This window comes from Anomaloglossus baeobatrachus, chromosome 5 (genome assembly GCF_048569485.1).
Source record: "Anomaloglossus baeobatrachus isolate aAnoBae1 chromosome 5, aAnoBae1.hap1, whole genome shotgun sequence".
NCBI classification, from domain to species: domain Eukaryota; kingdom Metazoa; phylum Chordata; class Amphibia; order Anura; family Aromobatidae; genus Anomaloglossus; species Anomaloglossus baeobatrachus.
The window spans coordinates 493,239,244-493,252,366 of NC_134357.1; positions in this window are offsets into that span (position 1 = coordinate 493,239,244).

Consider the following 13,123-nt stretch of genomic DNA (forward strand, 5'->3'; position numbering starts at 1 on the left):
CTGTCAGCATTTTCAGTTGACAGGCGGGTGCGTTTATCTGTAATGATTCCACCTGCGGCACTATAAACACGCTCTGACAAAACGCTAGCGGCAGGGCAGGCCAGGACTTCCAAGGCGTAGAGAGCCAATTCATGCCACGTGTCCAGCTTGGATACCCATTAATTGTAAGGCACAGAGGAATGTCGGAGTACAGTTGTTCGATCTGCAAGGTACTCCTTGAGCATCTGGGCAAACTTAGGATTTCTTGTGGCACTACCCCGCACCTCAGGGGATGTGGTATGTGAGGGGCTGAGAAAACTGTCCCACATCTTAAAGACTGTTCCCCTACCTCTGGCGGATTGGACTTGTGCCCCTCTCGGCTGTACGCCTTGGTTGTCCACTGATTCCTGACCTATGCCGCTAGCGTTTTGTGAGGGGAATGCTTTGCCTACTTCCGTGACTATGGCCTTCTGGAACTGCTGCATTTTGCCTGACCTCTCCGCCTCGGGAATAAGAGACATAAAGTTCTCCTTTTAGCGTGGGTCTAACAGTGTTACCAACCAGTAATGATTGTCGGCCAAGATGTTCTTAACGCGAGGGTCACGAGACAGGCAGCTTACCATAAAGTCAGCCATGTGCGCCAGACTCTTAACAGCCATCACTTCAGTATCCTGACCAACACGATGACTGAACATGTTGTACTCCTCCTCCTCCTCATCATCATCTACCCTGTCCTCTGGCCAGCCACGCTGAACCGAGTTTATGATTGCATGTCATATCCTCAATTTGGCCGGAGAGTTGCTCCATGTCTTCATCCTCCTCCTCGTCATAGTCCTCCACTGCACGTTGTGATGAGACGAGGCTGGGCTGTGTGTTATCACCCACACCCACTACTGTTTCTTGCTCCAACTCATCGCGCTCCGCCTGCAATGCATCATGTTTGTTTTTGAGCAGAGGCCATTTTAGAAGGCAGAGAAGCGGTATGGTGACGCTAATAATGTCGTCATCGACGCTCACCATCTTGGTGGAGTCCTCAAAGTTTTGGCGGATGGTACATAGGTCGGACATCCATCTCCACTCCTCAGGTGTTATGTGTGGAGTTTGACCCATTTCCCGACGGCTTAGGTGATGCAGGTACTCAACAACTGCCCTCTTCTGCTCACATATCCTGACCAACATGTGCAGAGTTGAATTCCAACGCGTGGGGACATCACACACCAGTCTGTGAGCCGGAAGATGCAAATGGCGCTGAAAGCCGGCAAGGCCGGCTGAAGCAGTAGGTGACTTTCGAAAATGTGCAGACAGGTGGCGAACTTTTACCAGCAGATCAGACAGCTCTGGGTATGACTTTAGAAACCGCTGAACCATGAGGTTGAGCACATGGGCCACGCATGGACCATGTGTCAGCTGGCCTCGCCTCAAAGCCGCCACCAGGTTCCAGCCATTGTCACACACGACCTTTCCTGGCTTTAGGTTCAGAGGTGTGAGCCAGCGATCTGCCTGCTGTTTCAGAGCTGTCCACACCTCTTCTGCATTGTGGGGTTTGTCACCTATGCAGATTAGCTTCAGCACAGCCTGTTGCCACTTCGCCGTGGCAGTGCTGCAGTGCTTCCAGCTTGGGACTGGTGTGGAAGGTAAAGTGGATGAGGATGCGCAGGAGGAGGAAGCTGAGGAGCATGACATTCCGGAGCTGTAGAGTGTGGGTGAAACCCTGACTGAGGTAGGGCCTGCAAACCTTGGTGTGGGAAGGACGTGTTCCATCCCTCGCTCAGACTGGGTCCCAGCTTCCACAATATTAACCCAGTGTGCCGTCAATGAGATGTAGCGGCCTTGCCCACAAGCACTTGTCCACGTGTCTGTGGTTAGGTGGACTTTGGCTGAAACAGCATTGTTCAGGGCACGTGTGATGTTTTGTGACACGTGGTTATGCAATGCGGGGACGGCACACCATGAGAAATAGTGGCGGCTGGGGACCGAGTAACGTGGGACAGCTGCCGCCATCAGTAGTTAAACTAATCCCAAGCACACAATCAATTGCAACAGGGTAATGCAAAAAGTGATTTTTATTATAATTATGCAAGCAAAAAGAGAATGCCACTACCGAAAAAGCAAAGACAAAGTCAAGCCAACGTTTCGGCCTTCACAAGGCCTTTGTCAAGGACTTGCGTGTATCAAGGAATGACGGGTATAGACGGATTAGACGTCAAATGGGTGAACCACTGGTAGGGCGTTCTGCTTACAAAGATGCCTGCTGCCTGCACCTCTGGGACCCTGTCCCCTTGCCCCTGTGCCCTGTAAGGCACTTCCTCCATCTACCCATTCACCTTTCATGCCTCCTTGATTCTGGCAAGTTGTTCTTTGTAAGCAGAACGCCCTACCAGTGGTTCACCCATTTGACGTCTAATCCATTCTATACCCGTCATTCCTTGATACACGCAAGTCCTTGACAAAGGCCTTGTGAAGGCCGAAACGTTGGCTTGACTTTGTCTTTGCTTTTTCGGTAGTGGCATTCTCTTTTTGCTTGCATAATTATAATAAAAATCACTTTTTGCATTACCCTGTTGCAATTGATTGTGTGCTTGGGATTAGTTTAACTACTGTAACATTTTTCCCTTTAAGCACCTCCCCCATACCCGCAGTTGAGCCCAGCTCTATTCTGAACTTAGCTGCCGCCATCAGGTCACGGAATGCTTCTGTCTCCACCAGCCTAAAAGGCAACATTTCCAGTGCAAGCAGTCGCGAAATGTTAGCATTTAGAAGTGTGGCATGTGGGGCGTTGGCAGTGTATTTGCGCCTGCGTTCAAAGGTTTGCTGAATGGATAACTGAACGCTGCGCTGGGACAAGGACGTGCTTGATGATGGTGTTATTTCTGCGTGGGCAACTGCAGGTGCAGGGCCGGAGGAGGCTTGTTCGCGGGCAGCATGGACAGGGGATTGGCTCGCATGCACAACAAGCGAAGACGTAGCAGTGACATCAGCAAGCACTGCTCCTCGACTCTGTTGTACATCCCACAAAGTCGGGTGCTTGGCTGACATGTGCCTGATCATGCTGCTGGTGGTCAGGCTGCTAGCTTTGGTACCCCTGCTGATGCTGGCATGGCAGGTGTTGCAAATGGCCTTTTTAGAATCATCTGGAGCCAACTTAAAAAACTGCCAGACTCGGGAAGACCTAACACTTGTACAGGCACCTTGTGTCGTGTTGTTGTTCCGGGGAATGGTTGACTGACTTCTGCCTGGGGCCACCACCCTGCTTCTTACTGCCTGTTGGGATGCTACGCCTCCCTCCCCCTGTGCACTGCTGTCCTCGCTCTGCATATCCTCCTGCCAGGTTGGGTCAGTTACTGGATCATCCACCACGTCATCTTCCTCTTCCGCACCCAGCTCCTCCTCCTGACTTCCTGACAATTGTGTCTCATCATCGTCCACCCCTTGTTGAGACACGTTGCCAACTTCGTGAGAACGTGGCTGCTCAAATATTTGGGCATCTGTACATACAATCTCGTCATGACCCACTTCAACAGGAGCTGGCGAGAGGCCAGAATGTGTGAATGGAAACGTGAACAGCTCTTCCGAGTGTCCAAGTGTGGGATCAGTAATGTCCGTTGACGTGTACTCGGCCTGGTGGTAGGAAGGAGGATCAGGTTCTGAAATGTGCGGTGCAGTATCACGGCTACTGACACTTGACCGTGTGGAAGACAGAGTGTTTGTGGTGGTGCCAATCTGACTGGAAGCATTATCCGCTATCCAACTAACAACCTGTTGACTGTCTTGGTTCAAGAGCGGTGTACTGCTGCGGTCCCCAAGAATTTGGGACAGAATGTGCGAGCGAGTAGATGTGGCCCTTTGTTGTGGCGAAATTAGAGCTTGCACACGACCTCGGTCTCTGCCTGCACCACCATCACGTCCACTTCCTTGTTCGTTGCCAACGCCCTTGCGCATTTTGCAATGCTGTGCTGATGTGTATTCACTAGACTTGTGCGTTATATCCAAGTTTGTGCAAAACACACACAAGTGCACCTGAACGCTGCCACCAACAGGCACACACGTGCGGTTTTTAAATGCAAGCACGGACGCACTAAGAACCTAACAGGTCTCTATCCAGGGACAATGTGGAGCCTCCCAATTTTTGGCTGCCCTGCCTAAGGGCTATACTACAAAAGACTCACTTCCTTACAATGGGCACTTCAGGTTTACAGGCCCTCATGCACGTCTCTATCCAGAGACAACGTGGAGCCTCCCAATTTTTGGCTGCCCTGCCTAAGGGCTATACTACAATAGACTCACTTCCTTACAATGGGCACTTCAGGTTTACAGGCCCTCATGCACGTCTGTATGCAGGGGCATTGGTGAACCTCACAATTTTGGACTGCCCTGCCAAAGGGCTATACTACAATAGACCCACTTCCTTACAATGGGCACTTCAGGTTTACAGGCCCTCATGCACGTCTGTATGCAGGGGCATTGGTGAACCTCACAATTTTGGACTGCCCTGCCAAAGGGCTATACTACAATAGACCCACTTCCTTACAATGGGCACTTCAGGTTTACAGGCCCTCATGCACGTCTCTATCCAGGGACAATGTGGAGCCTCCCAATTTTTGGCTGCCCTGCCAAAGGGCTATACTACAATAGACCCACTTCCTTAGAATGGGCACTTCAGGTTTACAGGCCCTCATGCACGTCTCTATCCAGGGACAATGTGGAGCCTCCCAATTTTTGGCTGCCCTGCCAAAGGGCTATACTACAATAGACCCACTTCCTTACAATGGGCACTTCAGGTCTACAGGCCCTCATGCACGTCTGTATGCAGGGGCATTGGTGAACCTCACAATTTTGGACTTCCCTGGCAAAGGAAAATACTACAATAGACCCACTTCCTTACAATGGGCACTTCAGGTTTACAGGCCCTCATGCACGTCTGTATGCAGGGGCATTGGTGAACCTCACAATTTTGGACTGCCCTGCCAAAGGGCTATACTACAATAGACCCACTTCCTTACAATGGGCACTTCAGGTTTACAGGCCCTCATGCACTTCTCTATCCAGGGACAATGTGGAGCCTCCCAATTTTTGGCTGCCCTGCCAAAGGGCTATACTACAATAGACCCACTTCCTTACAATGGGAACTTCAGGTTTACAGGCCCTCATGCACGTCTCTATCCAGGGACAATGTGGAGCCTCCCAATTTTTGGCTGCCCTGCCAAAGGGCTATACTACAATAGACCCACTTCCTTACAATGGGCACTTCAGGTTTACAGGCCATCATGCACGTCTGTATGCAGGGGCATTGGTGAACCTCACAATTTTGGACTTCCCTGGCAAAGGAAAATACTACAAAGACTCACTTCCTCAAAATGGGCACGTTAGACTCAAGAGGCCTTCATGTACGTCTCTTCTCAGGGACATCGGAGTGCCACACAATGTTTTCACATAAAATCTTTCATGTAATCTCAAAAAGTAACATACACCAGCTCTATCTCACTATTGGGTATGTGCCCTTAACATTTCCGCCATGAAAATTCATTTTGGTGTCATTTTGGAAGGTTTTCTGGCGAGTCTGTAAAAATGGCATAAAACTCGGATAAAATTGTTCACAGCTGTGACTTTTGAGGCCGAGTACACGAGTATCTTGGGATGCTCGGCCCGAGCCTCGAGCACCCGAGCTTTTTAGTACTCGCTCATCACTATTATTTAGTATTGTCAGTCATGTGAAGTATAGATGACCACTAACTGTATCATGGTCAGAGTTAAAGTTATAAGAATGATCTAATCTATATTTCTTTTAGTTTTGTTTTTATAGATGAAACCAGATGGTGGTCGATTCTGCACTGGATATGCTACAGGTTACACAACATGAGGTAGTTAAATTTGAGCCACTCTCCCCTCCTATCAATACAGGAGGCAGTGCATTAAATGCCTCTCTAGATGGGTAGAACAGGAGTGGGTAAGAGTCTTTAGAGGTGTTTGTAGGTTGTAGATCTTTTCCAGAATGGCCGGAGCACTGACCCCCCCTCCCCCCGGGCATGTGTGGAGGCCAGCATGACACTGATTGGAGTGGAGGTCATGATGTCACGGGTAGGGGAGGGGGAGTAAGTCAGGGTATAGTAAAAAGGTGAAGCTGGGGGAGGAGCGGCACTTTTCCCGCTCTGGGACACCAGTGAGAGTCCCCATCCCTGTACCTGCTATGGACGCCGGGGATCAGCTCCTGGAGCGGCTGAGAGCTGCTGCTGGGACCATCCCCCCAGGTGGCTGCAGAGCCTGATAGCAAGGATCTTCGGTGGGAGTCCGGGGGGGGGGGCAGGGACGGCACCCCTGCGACAGCGGCGCCCCCGGAGGTCTGGACTGGCAGAGAGGCGGTCACCTGACCTGACTCCCAGGGCCCAGCGTCGCCACAGAAGCCCCCTCCGGGGACCCTCCAGGCCGGACGCCGCGAGCTGCGAGGTCCGGCAGGCCCCGGCCTGGGAGGAATTCAGACGGGCGGCTGGGCCCGGCGGCAGTCGGCAGGCCTACGCTGGAGTTGGGGGCGGGGCCTGCTGCTGCCTTGTCGGCGAGTGACGTCGGCGGTGCGGCGGGGCGCTCTGGTGATGTACCGGCCGAGCGCCCTGAGCCTCTCCTCCCTGCAGCGATAGTATCCCGGATGGATCCCTGTGAGGTGGGCGGAGCCAGGCGGCTGCGGTCGGAACTACATCGGGCCTGGCATTCAGGGCCTGCGGCTACAGAGGCCCTGTCTGGGAGAGGGGCCACATGGAGCGGAGCAGGGGGGGCCGTGCTTGGAGAGCCCTGAGGATAATATGCAGCTCCCCCTGTTGGTCGGCGCTACTGATCGTCATGTCCAGGATATGCGGCCGGCGGGGCCTCGGGCCGCGCGGCTAAAACAGCAATGGAGCAGAGTCGGATGGGAGGAGCCAAGTCATGCTAGATCGGCAGGAGGGACGTCAGGATACAGGTGGTCCGGCTGGTGAGGTTATACCTTTGTGCAGCCTGGTGAGTATGATTACATGTTTTGTTTGTCTTCACATGCTGTTTAGGTACACAGTAAAGGGGGGGTGACGGGTCAGCTGGGGTTCGGTTTGGGGGTGCCAGCGGGTGTTAGGGGGAATGCGTTGAGTGGGGAGTTGTCAGAATTGAAGTTGCGTTCGCCAGTTGCGGGCCCGGATTAGGGGCCAGGAAAACCCCGGCGCCAGTGGCGGCTTGGGTTAATTTGTCCGTCATGGCGGCTAGTGAGTCCAGTTGGGAGTGTCTCTTCCCCAGTATTAGTGGCAGTTCAGACTGAAAGGAGTAAGGAGGTGGCAAAAATTTATTTTGACAAAGGGGGAAAAGACGATAGCAAGAAGGAAGATGGGGAGAAGTGGCGATGGCACTTGATTCCTCAGACTTATGCTAATAGGTTTAAGGCGTTGCAGTTTGGGCAAGAGTAATTGGCGACAGGCGCCAGAGAATAGTTTTCAGTGGTTTTGCTATATGGGCTCGATTGGTGAGGCCTATAGGATTTATGGGGGGTAGACCTGGATCCGTTATGAGGAGCAGTGTCATCAGAGGATGGCGACCGTCCATCCATAAGATGGGATCAGAAGGATATAGGCTTGTGGTTGCGGGTGATGGCGGCAGCCAGATATGGGCAGTCATTTCAGGGCGGGGCAGGGTTCCCCGGCCGGTCAGGAAGCTGGGGTGCCGGTGGTCAGTACGGACAGACAGGGTCTTAGAAGTCAAGTTCGTGTTGGTAAGTTAATGAGGGGGAAGGCAAGTCAGTGCCACTTGTCGTTGTTTGGACATCTCCGCACCTATTGTAACGGAGCATCCCATGGGATGTCCAAGGGTCAGACACCGGTGAGCTTAGTTGCGATGCTGCCGTACCTAAATAGGGATCCTGTTAGGGCCAAAGCTGAGGTTTGAGGTTGGGTTTTGGGGAGGGTTTCAGGATTCCTTCCCCTGTTTTTGAAGTTCCAGGGACAACCAGGAATCTCCCTCGGTGTATCAGCATTTGGCGCTGGTAGGTTGAAAGTTAGGAAAGGAGGTGGCGTTGGGGAGAATGGGGGGCACAGTTAGTCACCCCCCTACCTTTTCTTATTTTGTGGTTTCGTCATTCGGGGGGGGGGGCCAAGGAGGAGCCAGGTAAAGTTCGGCTAATCCACCATTTGTCTCATCCCAGGGGTAGGTCAGCGAATGATGGTATACTGGCTGAGCTTCGTTAGGTGTTGTATACGTCGTTTGATGAGGCCACAAAGTAGGTAAAGAGTTGTGGGAGGGGTATGTTGATGGCAATAGATGGATATTGAGGCAGCTGTCCGGCTCTTACCAGTTCATCCAAAATTGTGTTCGTTATTAGTTTGTTTTTGGAAGGGAAATTGTTTTGGAGACCCCTGCTTGCCAATGGGTAGTGCAGTATCGTGCACATGTGTTGAAACCTTTTGTTCTTTTTTAGAATGGGGGGGGGCGTGATATTTCTGGTTTGGCATCACTGGTACCTTACCGGGATGAATTGTCGGTGTGTGGGATTGGCTGTTTCGGCACAGGCACAAGAATTCTAGCAGCAATGGACTGGATAGCGAGAGGCTTTGGGGTGCCTTTGGCACCTGGGGAAGAACTGTTCGGCCAAATACCTGTATTTAGTTTATGGCCATTGTCATTGACTCAGTGATTTGGGAGGTTCGGCTTCCTGACGACAGGTTGCCACGCTTAAGGTTGAGTTAGCAAGGGCATGCCGGGTGAGGAAGTTACAATTAAAGGAGGTTCAATCGCTATTGGGGGAAACTTAATTTTGCGTGTCGGGTAAGGTCAATGGGCCGAGTTTTCACGTCGGCTAGCTTGCGCGACAGCTGGAGTGCTTGCTCTTCACCCCTACATAAGTTTGTCGGAGGAACATTGAGCGGCCTTGTTGGTTTGGGGAGAATTTTTTGGGGAGCAGGACAATGGTGGTTCGTTGCTTAAGGATGAGGTAGTGGTTAATTTCAAATTGGAATTGTTTACGGATGCTGCGGGTGACTCAGGTTTCGGGGCCTTTTTTCAGGGTCAGTGATGTGCGGATTGGTGACCAGAAAGTTGGATGGCGGAGGGGTTGACAAGGAATGTGTCGCTATTGGAAATTTTTTCCGATGATGGTCGCACTCCATTTGGGGAGTGACCAGTTGTGGAATAAGTAGATCCGGTTCAACTGGGACAATATGGGGGTGGTGCTAGTGATTAATAACGGCTCGGCATATTTTACCCAAGTTGTTCGGGTGTTGCGGCGGTTGGTTTTTCTTTGTTGGGAAATTAATACGGGTCACAGCACCTCAGGTACCAGGTATAGAGGACCTAATAGCGGATTTCCTTTCCTGTTTCAGTGAGATTGTTTCCGGGATTTTGCGGTAGTGGCGGACGGCAGCAGCTTGTAGTCCCCTGCGCAGCTTTGGAGCGTGGTCTTCAAGCAGCAAGACCACGGATTCAGGCAGTTTGACTGGTACCACGTGGGCGGCGTATTAGGCCACATGGGTTCCTGGGAGTGGTGGTTGGGTGGTGGCATGATGAATGAGGATTCTCAGTTAGGACTGTCCTGGGAAATCGGGGGAGTGGCGATAACAGGTTGGTCTTCCACGAAGTTGAGTCATTTGATTACAGGGTTGGCATTTGGTTTCTGGTTGCGAGGTGTACAGGATTGGGAACAAATTTTTGGGTAGTTCAGGCGTTGAAGGGTGTGCATAGGGGCCATAGGTAGACGGCCTGTGTGATTTAGCTTATTGGAATGTTTGGGTAGGGAATTAAGGTATCATTGTTGCGGTTGGCTTTTCGTTGGCGGTTTTTTCGGGGCTTGGTGTATTGGCGAATTGGTTTTTCCCAGGGTGACGTGCCCCGGGGGCTTGGGTAATAGTGACGTCCTATTTTTGGAGCATGGGGATCGAATTTTGGATCCAGAAATCAAAAATGGATAAAGTGGGGGCAGGCGGGTTCGTTTAGGGAAGGTTATGGCATCAGGTATGTGCCATTGGCAGTGCGTTTTGAGCTTTGCAAAGGTCCACCCGAGTCAGGATGGCCCATTGTTATGTCTCGAGGACGGGTCTTTTTGTCCAGATATTAGTTCATTAGTGTTTTGTGGGCATGTTTGAAATCATTGGGTCTGGTTGGCGAGGTTTGCGTTGCATTCTTTTCGTCTTGGGACGGCAGTGGAAACCTCTGGGTGTGGTCTCCCTGCTAAGACAGTTAAACAGATTGGTCGATGGAAGTCTCAGCGTTGTAAGTCGTGGGTTCGCAATGTTTCAGGGGCAATTGATCGGAAGACTGGTTCTGATGGAGGGGGGGTGGGGGGGGTGTCATTCTTTGGGGTGGTATTGGAGCTACTTGGTAATTTTGTTAGTGCTTTGTTTTTCAGACACCCCCCCCCCCCCCCCCCCCGTTTTTCCAGCCTGGTCTGGATCTTGGGCCATTCTAATGTGTGCTGGGGAACACAGAGAGCGGATACGAGAGGGAACAGGAGACAGCTAAATTTTGTCGGAGGGATAGGGCTCCTGTCGGATGGGTTGGAATCAGGGGTATGGGGTGGAAGACGGTGTTGCAGGGGGTGCATAACTATGCTCATTTGGGCAGGCCCCCTGACATTTTGGTTTTACGCGTCGAGGGACCTATTTGGGTGAGCGGCTTTCTCGGACTTTGATAAAGATACTAAGCATGACTTGTTGCGGTTATGGGTGTCTTTTCCAGGCGTGATAATTGTGTGGTGGGACATTGTTCCAAGAAGGGTTTGGGCGGAAAGCATGGTCTGTGGAGAAGCTGAATAAGGTGCGGGTGAAAGTTAATAGGGTTATCTCAAAAAATTTGGGGGCTGCAACGTGGGAGTCGCAGCTCGGCTTTTTGAGCTGAAGCGAGAGGAGGATGAATTTTGGTAGGCGGATGGGGTGCATTTGAATGCAGTACGGATTGATTGTGGGCACTTGGATTGCAGGGAGGTATTGAGCGAGCTTTGCTATTGAGGGGGGGTCTCAGGCACTTGAAGGTTATCAAGGTGCCCTCGTTGTGGCAGGTTTTTGGTGGGTCCTTGAAGTTGGTTCTAAATTGGTTCGGGGAACCCATCCGGGTATGGATCCCCTCATTGGCAGAATGGTTGGTCACCTGGTGATTTTTGGGGGATCCCGACGGGGTATGTCGGGGCCCCCGTGGGTGTTTTTGGTGGTTAATGAAGGAATAACCCTTACACTTTGGTGCTCCTGAGCCAGTGTGGGTAACGGCTGGGAGCAATTTGGTTATATGGCTTGGTTATGGGAATCACCAGGGTTTTAGCTTCAAGGACCTTACCACAATGCAAAATTTTACATGTTATGTATTTGTTTAATAAATGGCTGCTATGGCCAAAATTATCCAAAGATAAATTGGTGTCTGAGTGGTTATTAGCAGATAAGGGGGAATTGGAAAAGGGGTGTGTGTGCCTAATTTTGGCCGGAATCTACAATTCCAGGGTCAAGAATGGCCGGAGCACTGACCCCCCCTCCCCCCGGGCATGTGTGGAGGCCAGCATGACACTGATTGGAGTGGAGGTCATGATGTCACGGGTAGGGGAGGGGGAGTAAGTCAGGGTATAGTAAAAAGGTGAAGCTGGGGGAGGAGCGGCACTTTTCCCGCTCTGGGACACCAGTGAGAGTCCCACCCGCCCTCCCTAAAGACTTTGAGTTCGCAATGGGCTGCAAGTTTTGTGGGAGGCGATATGGAAGTTTATCGGGTCGTAGTGGCCTGGTGGCAGGTTTTTGGTGGGTCCTTGAAGTTGGTTCTAAATTGGTTCGGGGAACCCATCCGGGTATGGATCCCCTCATTGGCAGAATGGTTGGTCACCTGGTGATTTTTGGGGGATCCCGACGGGGTATGTCGGGGCCCCCGTGGGTGTTTTTGGTGGTTAATGAAGGAATAACCCTTACACTTTGGTGCTCCTGAGCCAGTGTGGGTAACGGCTGGGAGCAATTTGGTTATATGGCTTGGTTATGGGAATCACCAGGGTTTTAGCTTCAAGGACCTTACCACAATGCAAAATTTTACATGTTATGTATTTGTTTAATAAATGGCTGCTATGGCCAAAATTATCCAAAGATAAATTGGTGTCTGAGTGGTTATTAGCAGATAAGGGGGAATTGGAAAAGGGGTGTGTGTGCCTAATTTTGGCCGGAATCTACAATTCCAGGGTCATGTTGTCAAATGAATTTGGTATGCTGAAGAGAAAGTCTAGATCTGAGCTGATGTTATTGGATGGAGATCTCCGCACAGGTGCAGCTGACCAAGAAACAGTGAACGGGCCTAGAGTTGAGGAGACCTTTACCATGCATAAAGACCATGCCTCGGTGACATCTGTCACGTCAGTGACTTCTGTCACTCCTTGTGTTCTTAAATCCCTACAGGAACAAGCAAAACAACAAGGAATGGAGTTGCAGGGAGCCAGCTGACTGAGGAAGGTCTGTGGACGAAGGGTGGTAAGCTTTCTCTGCCATGAGAGCTCTTGTTAATGATGGCCCAGGTAACATCTGTGAAAGACAATTGTCAGTGTGTGCTTTGGTGATGCCAGGGTTCAGTACCCAGGTGGGCAGATTCACCCAGTCTTGTAAGACAAGTGCCTAGCACGAAGTGAGAAAAAACTGTAGAGAGTCCGCAGAAACACCCTGCACCTGCTCTACCCATTTTTTGAGACTGCAAAGGCATGTATATTTTTATATAATTGATTGAATAGTGTGATAAACAGGTGTATTTTCCAATTCCAGATCTTAAATCAGAGCTATTAGCATATGGTCTCCAGTCAGGAGACTGATTGATCCTAAACGACAAGCGAGAAAGAGCCATGAGTCAACATTAGAGGAGCCGATCCAACCACAGACAAATCTATGGATCCACACCTCGCATTGCAGAAGGGTTTATCAACCAGAGCTGCACTGAGCGTCCTGCTCATACTTATCCTTTTCAGAAAACCCTGTACAGTCTTAGACCAGCATTGCCAGAACAGTTTGAAGAGAGGACTTAGAGAACCTTGAGACATGGGAAAGTCCCACTACAAAGGGTGAGGACTCGCCTAGGAGTCCTTGGTCTCAAACCGGTGAAGAAAACCCCTTTCCCCTTTCCGTCCATGCCTCAACGTTCAGTTAGGCAGGTTTTTCAACAGATCTTTCTATCTCTCTTCCTAAGGGAACACAGTACCCTT